The sequence below is a fragment of the Girardinichthys multiradiatus genome, chromosome 4 (assembly GCF_021462225.1).
Source record: "Girardinichthys multiradiatus isolate DD_20200921_A chromosome 4, DD_fGirMul_XY1, whole genome shotgun sequence".
Taxonomy (NCBI): Eukaryota; Metazoa; Chordata; class Actinopteri; order Cyprinodontiformes; family Goodeidae; genus Girardinichthys; species Girardinichthys multiradiatus.
This window is the reverse complement of record NC_061797.1, coordinates 30,516,086-30,522,674: the sequence shown is the minus strand read 5'-3', so window position 1 is coordinate 30,522,674 and position 6,589 is coordinate 30,516,086.

Sequence of the window (6,589 nt, the reverse complement as noted above, 5' to 3'; positions counted from 1 at the left end):
GGAGAAGCGATAGCAAAAGACAGAAGGAGCCGCTCCGGTGCCTTCAGGTGACTATTTACGCGTTTATATTTAATGTTTCTCCGTCTTAGCGCTGAGGGTTTTTCAGGTGGTCGCGTTTAGAAACGCACAACATCTCGAAGGGGTTAGGAAGAAAAGCGGGCGACCCCCACCCTCTCCAAATTAACTTGTAACATAGTTACCGGTGATCTGTTGCGATTAATATGTAAAGCAACATACCCAAGGAGGGAGGTTTGTGTCTTTATCTGTCTGCGCTTGTGCGTGTAAAAAACGGAATTGTTTGTTTTCTTAGTAGCTCGGAGTCTCCAGTCAGACTGGCTCCATTAAAATGATTGTCTGGTCTGAGGTGCTCCCTGAGAGGAGGGACGGGGGCATTTCCTCGATGTTATTGTGACTGACTGCTACAGTGACACGTTTTGACCATTTGGTGCACTCTGGATACGGGATTTGACCCCTGGGGTAGAAGCTTTGTGTGTGTGTGTGCGCGCGCGCGCGTTATGTGCGTGCGCGTGGCAGGTGGACCGTGTTGAATCACTTCCCACGCGCTCCTTCACTTCTTTTGAACCGCAGGCGCGTCCAACAGCTGCCTCTGTAGTGAACGCACACCGAGAGAAAGAGAGGGAGACCCACCACTCATCAGGCTCGTCACACACTCCAGGTTTAAAACACGGTCTACAAACACAGCGGCGAAGCAACAGGCTTCACTGAGCACACTGTTGAGTTTTTCTGCAGTCAGACGGAACCGTGTTGTACATCCTGCTGATAAGGGAACTGGAACTTTCTGCTGTAGAATGTCATTAGGTTTGTTGGCAATATTATGAAAACTATTCAATGTATTTTTTTTTCCCAGAAAGAGCATTAAAATACCTTTTTTATGTCAAGATCGTGTATGTGTATGTGTGTGTGTTACAAGTTAAATTAAATGCTGAAATTCAAGGGTCATTTATTTTATTCAGCTTACATTTAAACCTGTAAGAAGTTTTAACCAAAGTCACAAAGATGCTTAATTAAAAAAGTTGCTGTGATATTTCATGAATAAGCTACCTATTTTTGTCCTTAGAATAAATGCCACTTAAACCAATGGCTCCCAAAATAGGAGTCTAGACCCCACTGAGGTGACAAATCAGTGCACCTGTTGTGTCTGAAAGTCCTCATCAGAAATCGATCCAAATAACAAAAATATATTCATATAAGTTTTACAAGGTGTGTATATATATAAAAAATAGTTCATGCCAAATATGTCCTTTTATTTAGCCTAAGGTCACATTCATTTTTTTGTAAAATATTATATTTTCCCCATTAAAACGAGTGACAGAGAATATTCTTTATCCTTTAACGATTAGAACAGGCTATGTCGCTAAAAGGAATGAAACAAAAATATAAAGCATGGCTTTTTGAGAGGACAATGCAGCCAGTAGCATAATCACCAGTCAAGTATTTGGAGCATAAATGAAATACTCGCTTTTCGTAACATTACTATTCTCACCCGGCTTTCTGTAATACCCAATGGAATTTCATGTCTTCTCATTTTATCCACCATTTCCTGATATACCTTAAATACTTTTTACAATCTGCTTTCCCTCAGAAGGGTCAGGTACAGATAAACACATTATAGGTGTATTAATAATGAATAAGGGGACACCTTTATTTCTAACAGTAGACAGTGAAGCACAGTAACAGACGTCGGTGTTCTCGACATTAATATCACTATGTAATGACATTCCATTAGGTTTCTGAAATAATAAACATGTCACAAAGCTACAAGAGAGGTATGAGGTAGGTATGAGTAAACCTAAAAACCTCTTGTTTTGTTTTAGTCAGTGCACTCTGCTAATGATGCATTGTTACTGTTAGTACCGTTTCATATTTTGGTTGGTTGATAATGTTGCTACCACTTGAGTTACCTGTACCTTTGCCACATCTGTACAGTTGTGGCAACTCTGTGGTCTTTTTGTGATTTTTGAGTCGTGGAGCAACTTTAAATTACCACGTCTAAAAAAATTTACAGGCTTGTTTGCCTGCCTTATTCTGCATAGTTTTTCTGTTTTATCACTAGTTTGTATTGTATTCTACGTGCAACATAGCTGAATAGCAGCAGTCCTAAATTATATCTTTATCAAGAATAATCACATAACTTCTCTATGGGGCTCAGTTGAGACCCTGTTCGAGCAAACCTAGTTTTAGAGAGCGACCCCTTGATTAAAATTATATTTGTAAATCTTTGAAGCATAGATCTTAACATTTACCTACATTGTAAATTACTTCTGGAATTTCACCACGTGGCAATCTCTTCTGGCCTGCAAAATAAATGCTTTTTTGCTGTCCAATAGGTTACATGAAAAGCATCTATGTGCTTTTTTTTCAGGGTTAGGGGAATTTTTGCTGGAAGATGATGTGTGGGTCTTTTGGCTTAGTCATAATCCAAGGCCTACGTCAAAGTCGTCCTCACAGATGTAGTTGAATTATGTTGTGTGTTTGCTTCATGCGTCTCCTGGAGAAAACATGTCACATTGACTCAAGACTCAAGGTGTCACTCACAATTTCCAGCATGTTTCTGTTTTTAAACTCAATCTTCATGGGAGCAGAGGGAATTCATATCACTAGAGATGCACCAATCAGTCAGGCAGAAAGTACAATTTGCCAACACTCCCTTGATGGTCTCTGATCAGCGATTGATGAATCAATTACTGTAAAGTTTCTACCACCATTTTGTGTCAGTAAGCGCACATACTTTAATGCACTTTTTTGTGTTTAATCAACGTCAGGCAAAAGTATGGGACGTAAACTTGTACGTTTTTCTTTTTGTTGTATTTAAAACTGCTATTAAGAAACCTTCAGCACATTTCTTCTCATGCTTTATATACCCTTGGTGAAAAAAAAGAACTGAAATTGCACATCAGACCTCCAAGAAAACAGGAAATCTGTATTGGCTGGAAAAGCTTGATCAGTACATCTCTAATATCACTGCTACTTTTAAGCTCTTTATGTCTGGCTGCTGTGACTCACTATTTTGTTTCTCCATACAGCCTCAGGGATTCACTGTCCATCTTTTGAAAATTATTTAGACACAACCAGCTATGCTTTTGCAAAGTCCAGGTACAACAGTGAAGTTTGGACATCTCTGTCGTTTATGCAATGATGGACTTCTATCAAACAGTCAGACCAAGATAAATGTCTGCTGCATATCTGCTAAATGAATAAGGATGCATTAGGTTATAGGATTTTAGTTGGATTTCTTGTCTTTCATCACAGGCTTTCATGTATCTGATGGATCAGCATGTGATGAGAGTATAAGATAACTTATGCAGAGCTTCCTCGGAGGTACAGAATTTCTTACTACTAATCTGTCGTTAAAAGCGTTTTTTAACCTTAACGCTGCAATGCTTTTTCCAAGGTTGGCATGTTTTCAGGTGTCGTGGTGCCGTTTGTCGTGCTGCGGTAGCCTGTGGTGCTGTGATGTCTGGGGGCTAGACAGCAGCTGTTCTAAGCAGTGTTGGTGACAGTTTGTCTGTGGCAGCAGCACCTGGCTCTGTTTAAAGAGTGATTAGGAGAGTCCCAAACAGCTCCCTTTTCTGTTTACACAAGGAGCCTGGAGTTAAAGGTGACCCACTTTGCATTTTCTTATCAACAGCCCACATTGATAGCTTTGAATAGCACAGACTGTAGAGGGACTTTTGCATGGGTTTACATACCTCTCAATTGGAAAGAATGGGACGTGTTTGACTGGGCGAGGCTTGGCTTTGACTACTATTATAACAATGTCCTTAGGTGGTATGAAAATGTGGGAGTGTATACCGCTCAGTGTGTGTCAGTGCAGGGTTTCTGTGTGGTCTGGTTGTGTGTTGGAAGAGAAACCGCTGTAGGATGTTTATAAAATAAGGGTTTTTCTTGGTCAGCGTGTCTCCCTCCACCTCTGCCATTTTTTTCTCTCCCTCTTTTGCTGTGTTTCCCCATCCAAACCATGGTGCTGTTCTGGTTGAAGGCATGATCTGGTGCATTTCATTGGATTGTTGTGTCTAAGAATCCCCATACTGGGTGTTCTTTCTTTCTTTCTTTCTGTCTGTCTGTCTGTCTGTCTGTCTGTCTGTCTGTCTGTCTGTCTGTCTGTCTGTCTGTCTGTCTGTCTGTCTGTCTGTCTGTCTGTCTGTCTGTCTGTCTGTTTTCTTTCTTTCTTTCTTTCTTTCTTTCTTTCTTTCTTTCTTTCTTTCTTTCTTTCTTTCTTTCTTTCTTTCTTTCTTTCTTTCTTTCTTTCTTTCTTTCTTTCTTTCTTTCTTTCTTTCTTTCTTTCTTTCTTTCTTTCTTTCTTTCTTTCTTTCTTTCTTTCTTTCTTTCTTTCTTTCTTTCTTTCTTTCTTTCTTTCTTTCTTTCTTTCTTTCTTTCTTTCTTTCTTTCTTTCTTTCTTACTCACGATTTTACCCAAACCACATAGCCACGCCCACAAACGTGAAATAGGCCGAACCGTAAGTCGTACAGATCTGAAATTTAGGGTTAGGCACTAAAAATCAAGGAAAATGAATGGAAGTCAATGGAAGTAACTGAAAAGTCCTCATAAAGATAGTAAAACACGGATGTGTGTGTGTGTGGCTCATGTTTGCTGTTGTCGTTGTTGTACCCCAGAGCCTGATAAGCGCTTGCCAAACAAACACAACACAGGCAACATGAGAGCAGCAGATAAGAAGATCACGCACATGCTCAATACTGACCATACTTGACTATTGCCCTAAAAGAGTGTGTCTGCTTTCATTACCAATTGTTTTTGGGTGTGTGTATGTTTTTCAGCATGAATCACACACTTTGTGTTTATCGGTATCTCTGTGCACCCTGCATTAACACACTATGTTGTAACCCAGCATTAGGCCAAGGGGCTACTTTTCAACAATCGTCTTTTCTTCTGCTATAACGTCATCAGCTCTCTTTTAGCCTCTATCTGCCTCTGCTTCCATGCCTCTTCAGTGAGTCTTTCCTGTTTCCCCTGTTTCTCTCTCTCTGTGTGTCTCTGTGGTAACTGCTACATCAGCTGACTGTCATATTGTATGTGTCAGTTTGTTAGCTTGCCTCCTTGTGTATGAGAGCAAGGTCAGTTATACGCCCGAAGAAATGAAGCAGGCTTCTGTGGCCAAGTATTTTGATCAGCTCCTGGATAGAGCTGTGTCGATGCTCTGATAGCGGGCCTGCAGTTGCCAGTTAAACTTGTTTCATCTGGCTTATATTTGCATAACTAAAGAGCCTCAGTTTTGGACTCCCTTGTTTGTCTGTCGGTTTGTATCTCTACTTCACATCTCTCATACGCATTGTCTCCTATCTCAGTTTCTCATCAACCATATGGGTTTCCCCTATGCGTTGCATGATGTACAAAAACTCAGAAAGCAGAAGAAATATACAGTAAGGTCCTGTTCTGATAACATGTTTGGCTTTGTTGTAGCTTAATAAATGCAATTTTATAAACTATCTCATGTTTTCCTTAAGTGAGGGTGTTATTTAATTATTTTTAAATTGAAGAGCATTAGTTTTTTTTTATTAAATGTTGATTTACATTGAACAACAGAAGAAAAGAAACTCCACAATCATCTGAATGTATTGTAACTGAGCTGTAACTTGTATCTTAAAGTCGCATATTCTCTGTGCAGATTAGATAAGTCATTCATACTAGTGCTCTTTAAAGACATGGTCATTCCTTTCTGTATGATTCTTTTATAATGACTTATATTGGGCCCTGAAACGACAATAACAATGTTAGTGTAAAGATAAATCAGATCATAGTGGTATCAAATTGTATTAGAAATTAACCAATTAATCATCAGGAAATTGGGATTTGACAGTTTTTTTTTTCTTGATTGGCTTAGATCAGCGATTGGCTGGTCAGATACTGAGAAATTTTAAATAAATAACTTAACCATTATTTTTAGTCTATAAACACACCAAACAATATAATTTCAGTTTTTCCTCTTCTTTTTAGTTTTATAGAAATCCAATAAAAGTTAGGGACACATCCTTGGATTCATAAATGGGGAAAAATCTCTTTTTTGTTTTTAGTTGGCTTCCAAAGTCTAATCAGAAAATCTGCCTTACATTTTTTCTCTTTTTTGTTTTAGTCCATCTGAAAAAAGTAAAAACTGGAATTGGCCAGTCCAATCTCAAACCATCTCTAAATCAAACCCTTAAAAGAAGGAGCACCTCAGATCTGAAATTAGAGATGGAAAAATGTTGCACTTCCACAGCTGCAAGCTTAGGCGTTAGATGTGAGAGCAAACAGGCTCGATGGAGTATTAGTTAGTTAAGTTTGTAGATTTAATTTTTTCACCAATTTGACAGTGCCGTGTTGTAGGAAGGATCATCTTACCAACATAATCACCTTGGTTTGCCTATACTTAGTGAAGCTGCAAAATATCTTCACCAAACATGGTGAACCTGTTAGAAACATATTAGAAAATCTTGACCTAGTTTGATGGGTCTCTATTTCTTAGTACCAAATGAACATTGTTTAAAACACCACAGCAGGATTATGCACCATGTCACTAAACTCCAACTGGTTTCATGAACAAGACAATGAGTTCACTGTACTCCAATGGCC